Raw genomic sequence first — 17,186 nt, 5'->3', positions numbered from 1 at the left:
AAAAAATGCTGGCAATATTACAAACTGGAAGAGAAAAAGAACATCTGCCCATCAGTTGGAAACTGGATAAAGAAAATGTGGCTTTTCTATAAAATGGAATATTACTCAGCCATAAAGAATGAGAAAGTAGATTCATTCATAGGTAAATGGGTTCATTTTGAGGACATACTCCTAAGTGAAATAAATAAGTCACACATATGCAAATACCGAACAGTTTCTCTGGTGCGAAAAACTAAAATAGTACTCAAGATCCTAACAATTAGCAACATGAAATAGGAAGAAAAGGACCAAAGGTGTAGGGACAGTGAGAAGCAGAGGAAAAGGGGAATAAAGGAAAAGGGAAAAAAATATGAGAAAATGTAAAAATGGAATTAAAGTGTTTGAAGATGGGGAGGGGAGGAGGGGATGTTGGAAGGGTGGGGACAAGGGGAAAATGAGAACCAAGACCCGGCATGTAAAGGTACAAGATCCCAGTAATGAATGTAACTGTACTGTCTTCCTAGAATGTACCAACAAATTCAATTTAAATTAAAAAAAAAAAAAAAGAAAAGGAACAAATTCTTTCTAAGAGTCTGTAAAAGAAGCAAGGTCCTAACAACCTCATGATTTCAGAATAGTGAAACTAATATTAAATATTTGGCTTCCACAACTATGAGAAAATGAAATCTGGTAGTCTTTAAACCCCAAGTTTGTGGTAATTTGTTACCGCAGCTACAGGATACTTATACAAGGGCGGGCCTCCCCTAATTTATATTGCCTGTTGCTTTACTTGAATAAATAACATATGACAGGAACATCTGCCTGGTCAAATTTGCCCCAATCAAACATACTGTCCTTCAAACTGTGGCATAGGTGGTAACCGTCTTTCAAACTTTCCATTCTCTTTGACTTCTGCCATGTAAACATAGCACAAGAGGCAAAGAGTGATTTTGGTGTATGCTTTTCTTCTCGATTGGGTATTTTCACTCATTATAAACCTCTTTAACATTAAGAACCCACCTCACTCGCACTCCTGAAATAACATGTGTGTTTTTGGTGAGCTTTATAAGAAACTCAACTGCACCTATTACAGTGATGATGCCCAACTAATAATCATATATAGAATGGTTTTTGATCTATGAAATTTACTGTTTTATAACTGTAAGAATTCCAAGTTTTGTTCAACACATTATAACTTGGATCTAGTGAAACCCTTACAATGAATAGTAATACAATTTATTAGAACTATTTCATAGATAGTTAGCAGCTCCTTAATCTATAATATAAATGCTTTAAACTATAAAGACTGAAGTAAAAACTTGCATTTCTGGCTTTATTGGTGATGGTGCTAATGGTGAGAGTGGTGGTACATTAATGTGACAGACAAAATCAAATATAATAAAGGAACTAGGATTTTTTTAAATGCAGTCTTTTTTTTAACTTTCCATAAATTACTCAAATTTCTGGAAGTAAAAAAAATTAGATTGTTTTTTAAAAGCAATGCTTGACTTGTGTAGGCATAAAAAGTCACTAAAAATGTACTTAACAGACAATGTCATGCTCTTGCCAGCTGATTTTGGACATAATGCTGAAGTGTTTGCTAGCCAACTACTCTGCTGCTGATAAGATAAATGCTAAATGCTTATTTTATGATTTGAATGCAGTTCATGCTGAATATTTATCTTGAGTTTAAATTCCATAGCTTAATAATATTTAGTATATTTTAAAGAACTGATAGTTTTTATTTTTGATACATACCTCACTTACTTGTAGATGATATATCTTAAAGCAATTTAAAGTATAATTTCTTTGCTACATTATAAAGACCTAGAATTCTTCATACTGTTTAATCAAATAGATTGCTTCACCTAAGATATTTGATTCAATTGTTAGCACATCAGAGAAAATGAGTTAATGATTTTATGAAATTTAAGTTTCATGGATGAGCACATTATAGCCCTACAATGATTGCTTTATCATAACAATATTAAAACAAACAAAAATAATATATAAAAACAAACATGAAGACAACTGACTAACACTATTTTCTTCAAAACAACAATAGATGAGAATTGTAAAGAGGCTGTAACCTAATTATCACAAACACAGATTATGTGTTTCCTATTCATTGTTTATACTTTTGTTAACTGACAAATAAAATTTAAATAAAAATTTCACTGTACAAAATTATTATTGATTTGTATTTACGTCTGATAAAATCGCTAACTCTATTTAGCATATACATTATATATCATGTAAAGATAATATGAAAATAAAAGGTAATTTGGAAACAGTAAACATAAAAAAATATTTGTTATAAAATATGAACAAAGTGACACACAAAAAGAAAATGAAATTCTCAGTTCAACAGAGGAATAATTTGGGGGATTCATCTAGGAGTATGTCACAGAGAGCCGCAGAACAAATTGAGGAAATCCAGAATATGTTAAGCATCGGAAATACTGAGAGAACAGATGAGAGGGAAGGAGAGCAAAAGTGAGAGAAATGCGAGGGAGGCAAGGATAGAATCTAGGAGATCAAATCTTTTTCCAGTAAAGTAGAACAAAAGTTCTCCAGATTTTATGTACTACTATGCATCCAAGCATGTAATCACACACACACACACACACACACACACCCTCAACACATGATTGTAGAGTGAAATCATAAAATTGCTTCACATCAAGAAATGTATATAAAACGTAGGAGCTTATTGCAACCTCTGCATATTTTATCTTGTTCTTTTTGATGCATATATATATATATATATACCACCATTTTTATGTCTACTTCATGTATATCAGGGAGAATATTAAAATATTTTCAAGTGATATAGCAGCAAATATTTCTATTTTTAATATATCTTTTTCCTTTATGCTAAAACAAAATATTTGTTTGTCATATTTTAAAATACTTTTGATATATTTTTATGTTTTATATTTAGAGAAAATCCCAGAAGTATCTATCATGGTAAAATGAAGAAACTGCATTCAACCTTGTTAAGACAAGAAGACCTGAAGTGAAATAGCAGTTTACTTTCTGAGTAACTTCTTGAACTTTGAACTATGTGTTGTTCCATGTGATTCATTTCCTTAAGTCTAAAATAGAGATTACGCTTAGTTTGTTAGATTGGGAGAAATATTTGAGGTATTTCACTTAGAGTTCTTTGACCAACTGTAAGAAAATAATTGAAAATAAAGTTTTGTGTTATTATCTGTTTCTTCTTTGTAGACAAAACTCTTTTTTTGTCTCCAGTAACTACTGTCTTTATTAAGTTTATTGGAACATCTTAGTTATACATTATGATCTCTAAAGATACATATTAATAAACTGTATTAATTACTGTTATTTGGATGATTTTGTTATGAAATTTGGTTTCAATTTTTATGTTATTTGTTATAAACCCATTATTATAATCATGCTTAGATTATTTTTTATTCTGCCCAAGAACTTACAAAACTTTAAATATTTCATATATCCATATTTCTTTTCTACAAAAAACATTCCAGATAAAAAAGTACATTTGGCTTCTGGTTTTAGTGTACAGTGTAAGATTTCAAATTGACCATACGTAGCTTGGAAAACTAAAATGGATGCTTTTTAGTTTTACTTGAAGATCTCTTATTATTCAAAGTAAATTTAAATCAAATAGGGAAAAATTTATTTCAGAATAAAGCAGAGAGGAAGAGAATTGAATTACTCAATCATACAGTTAATAACAACTGGGAGGCAAACAGAGAGCTGGATCATCAGAAATACTCTGGGATTTTGCATTTGTTTGGTTGATTGATTTTTCTCCCTCAGACTTGCTGGCAGAAAACTAGCAGTTGCTTTATGAATCACGTGAAAGCCCACCTCTGTAGATGAGCAACCTCTGTGACATCCATCTTTCTTATTGCTTCCTATGTCTATTTTTAACGTAACTTTATCTTACTGGGTGATTTGTGGATTTTCCAATCCCTTTTACCCTTAGTTTTGGGATCGGTTTGCAATACCCCAAGTCTACTTTCCATGTGGGGAGTTGGTACACATATGTAACATATCTTCATCTCTGTTTTCATCCCCTCTCCTTCCCTTTCTGCACCCTCCCTCCAGTTTTGAAATCCTTCCCATTTAAGAAAGATCTGTCCCCCTACTTCCAATGGTCTGTCTTGTATTTTGCTCTGTGTTTATCATTCTGGTTTCCCATATGAGAGAAATAATAGGATGTTTAAACTGTGTGTCTAATTCTTCCACTTGTCTTAAGGTTTCAAGATACATCTACTTTTCTACAAATGACTCATCTATTTTTCTTTATGACAATTATGTGAAAACACCACATTTTCTTCACGTGTGAAATTTTTACTTCAAGATTTTTAAGGAATCTGCATACTGATCTCCATAATGTATTGACTCATTTACATTCTCACCAACAATGGCTCATTAGATTTTTTAATTATAATGGCAAGAGCACAGGTTATTTATCTGTTGTGTCTGGAATATGATGCCTTTAACACTTTCTAGAAGGTACTTAGCAAGGGAAGAGCTGAAGCAAGTGAAATTTTTACTTCAAGATTTTTAAGGAATCTGCATACTGATCTCCATAATGTATTGACTCATTTACATTCTCACCAACAATGGCTCATTAGATTTTTTAATTATAATGGCAAGAGCACAGGTTATTCGTATCTGTTGTGTTGCCTTTTCACTGAAAATCAGAACTAAGAAGCAAATATTTTGCTATATATGTTTGATTATATCAATGATAATCTACTGTTTTCCTACAGAAATCTTAATAATAGAGGGTTGGGGCATGTATCATTGCTTATTCTGACTTGTAATTAACCATAAAAATATAAAACAAATACTACAATGCATCATAAGAAAACTGTTGCACAACAAACGTAAGGGTAGGAGTGGAAACAAAGACTGCAATGGAGAAAATGAAAGAATTTTCTGAAGTATGAGGTGTTTTGTCAATCTTTATGCCAGTTTGCAAACTGGCAAGTTTATTCAGCTGAAAGACATTAGACTTTTTTCATTCACACGTTGTTGATCTGAGGAACTACATTCTTCTAGCTGAATAAATAGGGTCAAAGTTTAAATAAAATAGTTTCTCAAAAGCTAGAGTTTGTTCTAAATGTCTAGACTGTCATTTATTTAAATATTTGGAGCTGAGTGTTTTCATCAATCCTGAAATTGAACTATAAGACACTAATAATTGTAAAATAAATAGCTTTGTGAAAGCTTTCATTTGAATATTTAGTTTTCAACAAATATGCTTTGATTTTTCACAAATGTCTGAATTCCACTGTTATATAAACTTTATAAACTAAAATTTATAAAAATAAAAATAAAATCCTATTTATAACTTTAGAGATCTAATAAAATGGATTACTGACCAAATAGAAGATGACAGTTAATAGTTAATGTATAGTGTAGTTTACAAGAAGAATATTGTCACTTTAAATTCAAAACCTACTGTTAGAATTCTTCCTCTCTTCCCAAAATACATTATATCATAAACAAAATAAATGTGGTTTTCCCCTTGAAGGAGTGGCATTTACATATTATAAGAGGAAAGGTTATATAAATGAAAGAGTACCCTTATTTAAGGTTGTAACATACAAAAGATTAATCACGATGCAGTATATCCAATGTATAATAACAAAGGCAGTCACCTAGGAAAAAGAGATAAAGAAAAATCACCATCTTTTTCCTAAGTTCTTGATAATGTAGATTTTATATTTGAAGTAAATGTTTAAAAAGAGTCTAATTTTATATGATATTTATTTATACGTAGCTATAAATATAAGGTTCCTCTTTACTGGAGACATCATTAGAAATCTAGAGATTATGTGGAAAAGCTTTAGTGGTCTTTAATGCTCAAAACAAAAGATTTAGTCATTTTGAAAAAAGATAAATATAAGGTATGATTGGAAAAATAAGCAGAACGTGAGAACACAAATGACCCCAGAGAGACAAAGTAGATAGATAGATAGATAGATAGATAGATAGATAGATAGATAGATAGATAGATGTAGATCTGTACCAAGGCTACCAGGAGGCATTCTTTGCCTCAATTTGGTGTCTAGAGATAAAAGCTTCTTGTATTTGATGCTAAAAATTTTAACAGTATCTGTGATGAAGTCAATGAATATTATGATGTAGAAAGTTGTTGAGGACTACGGCAACGCATTTTCTCTTCCCTTAAGACTCACTGTTTTTATCTGTGTTAGGCATGTGACTTAGTATGGCCAAAAGAATTTTAGTGAAACAACACAAGTGGAGGATTGATTACTGCATAACACGGATGGCTTACTATGTTTATTTTGGCAACCTGTCATCATGAGATAAAGCCCAGGGAGAGCTGCACCATGTTAGATGTGCAGAAAAAGCCATCCCAGTTTTTACAGCTTGGTTGATACATCATCACAAGAAAAGGGATGAAGAAAAACCAAAATTCTAAGTTGACTGCATGGGACCAGAAAACTGCCCAATGATACGCAGACTCATAACTAAGTAAAGACTTGTTTTAAACCACTCAGTTTTGTGGTAGTTTGATACACAGGAGTGGCTAACAGATTTGAAAATGTAAAATCTAGAAAAGGAGAAGTTATAAAAATTGTCTTGTGAAAAGAAACAAAACCTGAATTGACTTTAAGGACTGTTGATTGGATTCAGAGCTGGAATCATAGGATTTGTGATCACTGAGATCAGGTGAGTAACTCAATGGCAGAACACTGCCTGGCCTGGAAGAGGTCCTAGGTTAACACAATAACACGGGTGGGCCCGGGGATTAGCTCAGTGTTCCAGCACTGACCTCGCAAGCACAAAGACAGGAGTTGGATCCCTGGTACCAACAAAGAAACAATGAAAAAACAAAGTAGTGCAGGGAAAAGGAAGAATTAAAAAAACAACAAGAAAATTCAATATGAGATAGTGACACATTTATGAAGTCAAAATGAGTGAAGAAAAGCAAGAAAATAATTATTGTTCTTTTCATTTTCAAGGTATTTTTCGCTTCAGATAGGCATCCTAAAAACAAATATAAATTGGCCCATGTAAAGCTGACTATTATTTGGATGAAAGTAAAATTTTATATTTTATTGGGGAGAAATTAACTTCTATGTAAAGATTTACTTTTTTATTTCTGGAATGTTGCTAAGAAGGCAAGACTATCATCTAGCCAGTTCCGGTCACATATATACTTTATTCAGTGAATAAATTGGGTACTTTCTTCAGGTTCCATTTCATTATGTGAGACAGAGACACTATTACTACTCATTTACAACACAATATGAGCTTCTTCAAGATCAGTTTATAAGCAAATTAATTCACCACATGATTAAACCCTAAGTTTAACAATTTAACAATTGCATAAACGTTCCCTTAAATTTTGTATTTACACTGTTTGGCAAGAGTGAGTACTGAATGAGTCTGAACAAAGTAATCAGTGATGAAAAGGTCAGGGGCTCCCATTTGGAACTGCTGAACTATTAGAAACGTATGGCCATATCTGAAAATGAAATCACTAAAATCTTCTATTGGAAATATTGGGCTGGGGATTTAGCTCAGTGGTTCTGCTGCCTGCCTTGCAAGAGCAAGGACCTGAGTTTGATCCCCAGTATATATAAAAAAAGAAATATTATTACACTTCATTAAATAATTATAAAATAAGGCATGCACAAAACAAATGAAATGATGGGGAGGGGAGGAGGCGGTGAAGGGAGGGCAGGAACAAGGGGAAAAAATGAGAACCAAGACCTGTCATGTAAAGGGCAAGATCCCAATGATGAACGTAACTGTACTGTAACCCTAAGATGTACCAATAAACTCAATTAAAGCTGAAAAAAAATGAAATGATCCACTAGTGATGTCTTGAAACATATGAATATATTTTCAGTTGTACCAAATTATAATTGAAAACTTTTTTTGGGGGGGTACCGGGAATCAAACTCAGGACCTCATGCTTGTGAGGAAGGCAGTGACACCACTGAGGTAAATCGCCAGCCCAAATTATAATTGAAACATGAGTCTTAAAGTTTCTCCGTGAAATATAACTCTCCATGAATATTTAATTACTATAGATAAACATAGTTTTGATAAGACCACTACCAAAGACTCCTAAAACTAAAAACTAGCAATGTGGTGCCGTTGTATTATAGTGCAAATCCACATAAGTTTAGGGATTAGCTATTTCCATTTTACTTTTATTTTTTCTGCAATATCAAACTTAAAGATGAAATTTATAATCCCTCATACTTAAATGATGGATAATGCCTAAACCATCGAAATGCAGTTTTAAGCATTTTGAAAAATCATTAAAATGCATGGCAAGGCCTTCTCAGGAAACTGTTCCAGATTTTTTTTTTTTTCTCTTTTTTTGGTACCAGGAATCAAACTTGGGACCTTGCACTCGCGAGGCAGGCAGCGGCATCAGTGAGCCCTCAAGATTTTTCTTGAGGAGGCGATATAACAGTAGCCAAATGAGGAACTTTTTGAACTATTGTAATTTCTGCCAAATTAAAAAATAATGCTGTGCTCTCCTGCACCTTAGTGAGGGGCTCTTCATCCTGTGACATCTGCTTTCTCTTCAAAGTCAAAATGACCATGAAAAGGAAATGGGCAGAATTATCCATAATATGAAGACTGCCACGAGAGTATAACTAAAGACACTCACGGGAGAGGACTTAGAGAACTGCTTTAGAAAGAGATAAGGAGCTGGGATAAGTGTGTTCAAAGTGACAGGGAGTATTCTGAGGGGGTTAATGGTAATGTGTCTTTTACTGTACTAAATATTTTTAAACATTCACAATGTTTCCCTCAGCCAACACAGCAGCAGTTAAATAAGCAATCATGATGAATTTTATTTTAATTTCCTTATGTTTATGACAATACTACATTTCTATTATTTATATTTTATACAATGAGTATCATCAGATGCAAATTGAGATATATTATGATACTACACTAAATAGTGTGTATTAAATATTGGGAGAGGGAAAGTTAATGATACATTCAGATGATAGTTTGTCATACTTTATTTGGACAGTAAATAAATTTACTTCAGGTGAATACAATTAATGATTTGATACAGTTGCAACAACCAAAGTTCAATGTTTATTGCAAATGGAAACGATGTCTCTAAAACTTAAACCCCACCATTTTTCATGCTAAGCAGTTAAATTTTCAATAGTTGAATACATATGCCTTTCTCTATATTCTATGAATATTTTTCTTAAATTTGTACACTATGCCACCATTATTTTGAAAGTTTAAAATCTCTCCTAATTTCCAAAATGAAAAGAAAAGATATATTTCAGAAATCCTATTTAAAGAATGCCTTGAATTCGAGGATTCATTTTGTTGGTAATTCATCCAATAATGAGTTGATTATCTGTAGGGACTTAATTTTGGTTTTCAAAATATGTACAGTGATCATTTAGGAAATTCCATAAATATATATTTTAGATTTACATTATAAACTTACTTGCTACATGTTCATCTGAACACAAGAAAATATCTTGATCAGATTTTTCTGATTCATTTTTAGGATCAAGTAAGACATTTCTTCTGTATGTATTTGAAAGCAAGATTTATACTTTTTCAAGTCTTTCTTCTACATGATAGGTACTGGTTTTGTGTATGTTTGAAATTCTGAATACATTTCCAGGCAGCCCATGTGGCTGGAAAATGTTTTTCAAGAAAAAAAGGAAATTCATTATTTTGAATTTGACATTCAATGTGCTTCCATAAGCCTCTTCTCTATTTTAAGGACAGTTGAAATACAAGTGATTAAAATGTTACATATTCCAAACTGAAAGATTTTACATTTGAAAAGGAAGCTCAAGACCTTCTTGTTGAAAATTAAAATTTTATAATTATATTTAGTTAATATTTTCATTGGCACTGTTATTTATGCTTTTCCTATACTCATTATTTTCACTACTACTGTACAGATTTTAACAAGCATTCAACATGGCCATTTTAAAAATGTGTCATTTAACAATTAATTTGTTTTTCATTATTTATGATATATGTTAAAATGGGTGCTTTTAGTAGCTGTCTCACTCTGATTTCTTAGGAGCATTACTTTTGTTGTTATAATATAGATGATAAAAGTCTCACTAAAAATAAGTAATTATTCCATAATAGCCTAAAATAATTTCAAACATGCCACATAATTTTATCATTGTATCCCATTGATACGATGAGTTTTATATCCAATTACAGTGGTACTTCGGTTTACCATTGCTTTTGCTTGCAAACAATTTGGTTAGTAAACAGAAGGATTTGGCAGAATTTTGTTTCTGTTTGCAAACTCTGCATGGGTGACAAATCCCACCAGGCCACACAAACACAAACGAAGCCATCTTTTCCAAAATTGTAGAACAAATTAAGTTCATCAACTGAGGTACAACTGTATCTGTTTATAATCAATACTTTTGTAGAGTCACCCTAAAGCAGGAGTGTTTAGTAATTTTTCCTCATCTTATAAATAATCCAATTGAAGTGTAGGGAATTAAAGGGCTTCAAGTACAGTATAGATCACAAAGCCAGCCAGTGGTAATTCAGAAATATTTCCAAAATCTAATCTATTTTCAAAGGTCATTCCTTTCAATACTATGTAGACTATTTTAGAAGGAGAAAAGTCAAATGTGAAAACACAGGAGTAATAAAAACCTATAATTCAGATGGAAGAAAGAGACTGAAGGATAAATAAAATTGCGGTTATTTATAAATACTTAGTTTAGTATTTTTTCTGATTTTACATCATGTATATTGGACTTGATATGTAAACAAAGCAGATGATCATATATAAAGACTAATTTGATAATGAATCTCTTTGAATATTCAGTTGCCCCCGCTTCTTGCTGATTCCTTATCTCAGGAGTATTTGGGTTGTGGCAACATCCTGAAGCCAAGCCTTCTTCTCTGTGTTTCCCCGTTCTCACTCAGGACGCCAGGCAACTCCAGGTCCTCGGCAGGTGTATGTGACTCACGGAGAGATGAGTGAGCAACCACAGTTGCCTTTGGAATGCTGTCTTCCCAACACACTTCTGGTGAATTTTCGTTGCCACTTTAAAATTAAAGCGGTCACTCTTGCTCTCTTTGCTGAAAGCAGAAGCGATGGTTATTCCTATCAGCCCCAGCAGGGTTTCTAGACTTCTCCCTCCGCTCCGAGGCTTGCATCAACTCTTACCTCAGTTATACTTTCTCCTCTTATTCATCTAAGGTCCTTCAGGTTGTAGAACTTGAGGTTGGGGTGAGGAAGGACATTCTCAGGAAACTGATTAGTATACATTTTTCACGTTGCTGTGTCTGTGTAAATGTGTTCAATACGCACGACTCGGTCATTACTTCACTTGCCTATGGAAATGGATATATATGCATGGGATGCGATATAGCTCTTTAATCTTGTGGACATACCATTGTTAAAATTATTCTGAAGGATTGTACTGGCTATAGATAAATTTGGAGCAGGCTATTTTCATGGCCTGATGGGTAGAGCAAATATCTTATTGACTCATGAGCTTGTTTTTGTCTTTCCTTACTTTTTCCCCAAAATTCACCTTGGAAAATTCTGTGTCTCAAAAATAAGATCCAGTGCTCCGTCTCCTCCCTAAGTTTTAGCGCAATGCGTTCCAGTTTGCTCTCCTCCTTAGCACGATCTCCAATACTATCTGAGAACAGAGACCTGTAATCTGTTACTAGAATCATTATCAGTTTTTCCATGAAAGCTGTTGTTACTGTAGAGCTCAAACTGACTCCATTTTGAAAAAGTCACTCCGTTCTGTGATCAGGCCACCACCCAGTTGCTGGAAAAACCCCCTCCCATTGTAGCCATAGCCCTGACCTTTGTTCTAACCCTGGTTTAGGAATGTAAGGCAATCCTGTGCTGTTTGAAGTCCAGAACCTGATTAATGTGTAAGTTAGTGGTTCTAGACACAGAGACCCCAAGTTAATTGTCAGACTGTTTGCTCATCCTGAATGTCTTGGTGGCCTTTGAACCATCCAATAGGTATCTGTCAATTATCAATGTGTGATTGCCGAGTACGTGACTGCTGACCACCAACTCAAGTCAGCAGACCTCTGTTCCCTGCTTGCATTTTCAAAAAGCTAAGCAATCGGGCACTGACCCGTCTAGAAAGCCCCTAGTTCTGCTTCTTTGCGGATAAAAAGCCTGTTTGAAACCGGGTTCGGGGCTCTCGGTATGAAACCGCTGCATCGGTGAGGTCTGAGAGTCCAGGCTCGAGTTTGCAATAAACCCCTTGTGTGATTGCATCGGAGTCGACTCCTTGGGCGTCTTTGGGATATCGTGATCTGGGCACAACATTACAAATGGGTAACTGAAATGAATAGACCCTTCTCAGAAGAAGTACAAATGGGCAATAAATACATGAAAATATGTTACACATCTCTGGTCATTAGAGAAATGAAAATAAAACAGTGCTGAGATTTCATCTTATTCCAGAAAGAGTGGCTCCCATTAAAAAACAAAAACAAAAACAAAACAGATAAAAACAAATCCTAGCTGGGCTGAAGGAAAAAAGAAACCCTTCTGTATTGCTGATGGATATGTAAACTATAGAACCATTGTGGGAATCAGTATGGTGATTCCTAAAAACACAAGAAGTAGAAATTTCATTTAACATAGTTATTCCCCTTCTATGCATCTTCCTGAAAAAGTCAAAGACATCATATTAAAATGATACACAACTCACATTACCCTTAATCTTGAAAGTGACCCATATGTACATCAACAGACGAATGGATAAAGATTTTGTGGTACTTATATACAATGGAGTTTTACTCTGCCATAAAGAAGAAAGAACTTAAACCATTTGTAGGAAAATAGTTATGCTGTAAGATCATAATGGTAAGAGAAATAAATAAGATGCCCAAGCTTAAATATTGCATAGCTTTTCATGTATGAAAAACCAACATATAAATAAATAGCAAAATAAAAGGTAGGTAATAGAAAGTAGGGAAATAAATCGTTTTGCAAATGGTGACTGAGAAATGGAGGGAGCAGGAAGGAAGAAGGGAGAAGATGATTATGAACATTCACCAACTTCCGAGGAGGAATGTAATCGTTATGGACTGCAAACATGCACTAATAAGAAATGCAAATTGAAACAAAAAAAGTTATAATCATTTTACTGCCAGCCGGGGAGATCAAAGGTTTTTCATATCCCAAATTCATCTTTTGTGATTTCTCTCAAGCGTTTGTTTTGTTTTGTTTTTGCTTTGCTTTGTTTTTCATTCGGGAGAGTTCAGCTTTTTAATTCTTCCAAGTTTCCAGTGTGAGTATTGAATGCTGGAAACTTTTAATCTGCCAACTCTTTCCTACGTTCTGCTACTACAGAAATAGTTTCAAATTAAGCTGAGCATTCATTTTGTGATCTGTCTGAAAGTCAAAAGAATTGTTCTAATGCGATTCCCAGTGATACAAACTAAGTAGGATTCCAAGTTACAACAACAACAACAACAGTTTCTGCTTTAGCCTTTGTGGATCTGCATCTCAAGGATCACCATCTTCTCAGCCTGCCCAAAATGACTTCTTTCTCTGTTCACTTTTTCATAGTTTAGTCTTCTCTAATAGTCCACCTTAATTTAACAAATTAATTACTAAATATTTAAGACTTTTAAAAATAAGTACCCAAAGAGACTCTATTCATGTGTAGCTATTTAAAACAATAGTTAATTTAAGCAATATATGCAGATTTTTAAAAATGAGGTATGTATGTACTTTCAGGGTGTTTTTTATCTGAATTCAAATGATGTCGGTAATGGTATCTCTCACACTCTCTAAACTCTGATTCTCTGATCTTAATACGCAAAGAGAGAACATCTTCAGAGTGAAATGGTGTAAAGCTGTATCATGTTACTCAACAGAGGAGAGAGAGCTGAGTAAGAAAAAAACCCACATGTGCCTCTACAGATGTCAAAATCCTCTTATACCCTCTTCTGCCTTTTAATATGTTTATTTATGCCCAGTTACACACAAGAGTTAGAACCTGGTAAAAGAAATTTTAGGGGTATGGACTTACGTATTACCTGAAAAGGAAAATTAACAGAGTTAAGCAATAATCTAAAAACTGGGTCAAGATAGCACCTAAGAAATATATTTTAATTTCTCTGTTATAAAATAACTTTTATAACACAGGAAATAATACACCAAGATTAAGCTTGACTCCTAAATTCAAATGCTATTGAAATTTAGCTTCTTCTGGTAGTGGTATATCCGATTTTTCTGTGTCCTGGTACATATAGATGTGTGTGTGTGTGTGTGTGTGTGTGTGTGTAGTCTTGTGATCTTCCACTAATTCAACTGTCTTTACCAGCATTAAAGATGATTTTTCAAAAGAAAGCCAATTGTTTCTCACAATAGCTCATAGGAAGAAGGGGTAGGCTTCAGGGGACACTTATTCCACAGCATCTTTACTGAGACATTCACAGACACTGGGAAATTGTTGCCAATGACTGTCTTGCATGACTATGAGAATACATATTTATTGGCAGACTGTTCTTTCATTTACATACTTAGTATTTTTTAATTAACTGAATAATTATTAGAATTATAGCACTGGTTTTTACAGATTATTATATTACATTTAGGTATACACTAAAGACTGTAAAACATTGGCTTTCTCCTATCACATTAAAATGTTAATGTTTTCTGAGAGACTATGCTCATTTGACATTTAAATCATCCTCATTATCATACTCTTTATTAAACTTCCCCCGTTATCATAGACCCTATTCACATGGACAGTAAATAAAAATACCTTATTGGAGCTTACTTTCAAAGAGCTTTGACCTTTCTTTTTTATGCAAACTTTTATTTATTGCTTGGACTTTTCAGTTATTTTTCAGTTGATCTGATTGTGTCATGACCTTTAAGCTTGGCTGATTATAAATTCTAGCTCATCAGAATTTCATATGCAACTTTTCCCAGGAGAAGTAAAGATAAGTAATCAAATACAGGGATATCCCTGAGTTTTAATGTTATTTACAACAAGTAGAGATTATCTAAGGTCGGGTAGATTTGCCAAAAGATGCTCAGTTCAGTTCAGTCTGTAAGTTTGAGTGATTTGAAATACAGAATGGATCCTCACACAAATGTAAGCTCTTCCACAGAAATGGCTTTTGGACAATTATCTTTCACATATATTTCAAAAGAATATTTACCTCAAGAAGGTAGAGTCAGGCAATTTTAAAGACCAGTTGCAAAATTCTGTTTAGTAATTTAAAACATTTAATGATGTAAATTTTTTTTCTTTGAAAATAATGACTGTTTTATTAAAACATAGGGTCTAAATGAATCAGACCATTTGTTTTTAAGTGTTTCAAGCTTAACTTTAGGTACATTATTTGATCTATGCAAAGAACCAGAACAGTAACAATAACATGATTGTCAAAGATTTTATTAATATTTGATGGAAATAATAAATGAATTAATGTCTTAGGACACAAAGTCGACATACAAAAATCTGTTTTGTTTGCTGTGCAAAAGCTTTTTAACTTAATATATTTTCCTTTATCTGTTTTCTCTCTTGTTAACTGAGGTTTTGATGTAATATCAAAGAATCATTAGTAAGTTCAATGTCAATGAAATAAGACGATCTATGAACTATGAAAAATACATTTCATGTGTATAATAGATATATATTTGGAATTTGAGACAGGGTCTCACTCTGTAGTTCAGACTGGCCTTGAACTCACTATGTGCACCAGGCTGGTTTAGAACCTACTGTGATTCTCTTTCCTCAACTTTCCAAATGCTGGGATTAGAGGCCTGCATCACCATACCTGGAACATATTTAATAAAAGCTAAATACCATTATAAAACTTTATAAAGACTTCAAATAACTAATGATCAATAAATTATTTGTCAGCCAAAAATCAGACAAAAGACTTGATTAGATATTTCTACAAAAAAGACATAGAAAAACAGTAAGCACATGTCTGAAACGAGACTCAGTGTCTAGTCATCAGGGAAATGCAATTAAAAACCTTTATGCTACATAACATCATTCTTCTTATGATGGCTACTATCAAAAGGATAATAAATAACTAGTGTTGTTGAGCTGGTAAACAGAATCCTTCAGCATCATTGCTGGCAATGTAGATTGTGGTAGCCATTATGAAAAATAGTGAAGAATTTCTTTTTTCTTTTTCTTTTTTTGGGGGAGGGGGTTTTGAGGGTCTCACTATGTAGTTGAGACTGACCTGGAACTCACTATGTAGCCCAGGCTGGTCTCGAACTCACAGTGATCCTCCTGATTTCTTAAAGAAATAAGAATAGAGATGCCATGAGATGCAGCAATCTCCCAGTAGTATTATGTATTCAAAGAAAGGAAATCTACCAATAAACACAATTAAAGCTGAAAAAAAAAGAAAGGAAATCTGCATTCCATAAAGATACCTGCACTATTATGATCATGTCAATATCATTCACAATTATCAAAATATGGAAAAACATACTAGGTGCACACACACACTCACACACGAGCATTATTCAACCTTAAAATAAAGAAGATTTTGTCATACATGAATGATCCTGAGACATTAAGCTAGAGTGAAATAGGTCATCAGAGAAAAATAATATGAGTCCTTGCTTACATGTACAGCTTAGAGAAAAAGGTAAACCACAGACAAAATAATATAAATCAGTGATTACCAGAGGTGAAGTGGAGGGAGATATAAGAAGATAGTGTTCAGGGCCGGGGATTTAGCTCAGTGGTTCGGTGGCCTGCCTTGCGACTGCAAGGACCTGAGTTTGATCCCCAGTATTACAAAAAAAGAAAGAAAGAAAAAAGAAAATATTGTTCAAGATAGAAAGTTAAGAAAATATTGTTCAAAAGATAGAAAGTAACATGAGGTAGGGTATGCAAGTCTAAAAATATCTGATGTACAACATAAAATCTATATTTTATAATATATCATACTTGGGATTTTTTATAAAAGTAGACTTTAGGCGTCACAAAACAAAAAATGAGCAATTTTGAGAAGATGGATATATTAATTCACTTTACATTACTATGTATATAAGATTATGCTGTATAGCTTAAATATACAAAATAAAATTTATTTTAAAATTAGAAAAAATTTGGTAAATTTTATTAATAGTCATTTTGCATTGAGTATACATTTACATTTTAATATTTCTGCTTTAATTGGCTAGATAGATTCTTTGATTAATTAGATTATTATTATTA

General features: G+C 33.2%; 1 pseudogene; it reads right to left on the bottom strand.

Annotated features, from left to right (window-relative positions):
* The window catches only part of LOC104851356, a 41,806-nt pseudogene that overhangs the window by 4,435 nt on the left and 20,185 nt on the right, over positions 1-17,186 (bottom strand).

The sequence above is a fragment of the Fukomys damarensis genome, unplaced genomic scaffold (genome assembly GCF_012274545.1).
Source record: "Fukomys damarensis isolate Sample0158 unplaced genomic scaffold, DMR_v1.0_HiC HiC_scaffold_11, whole genome shotgun sequence".
NCBI lineage: Eukaryota > Metazoa > Chordata > Mammalia > Rodentia > Bathyergidae > Fukomys > Fukomys damarensis.
This window is presented reverse-complemented; position numbering and strand designations above follow the sequence as displayed.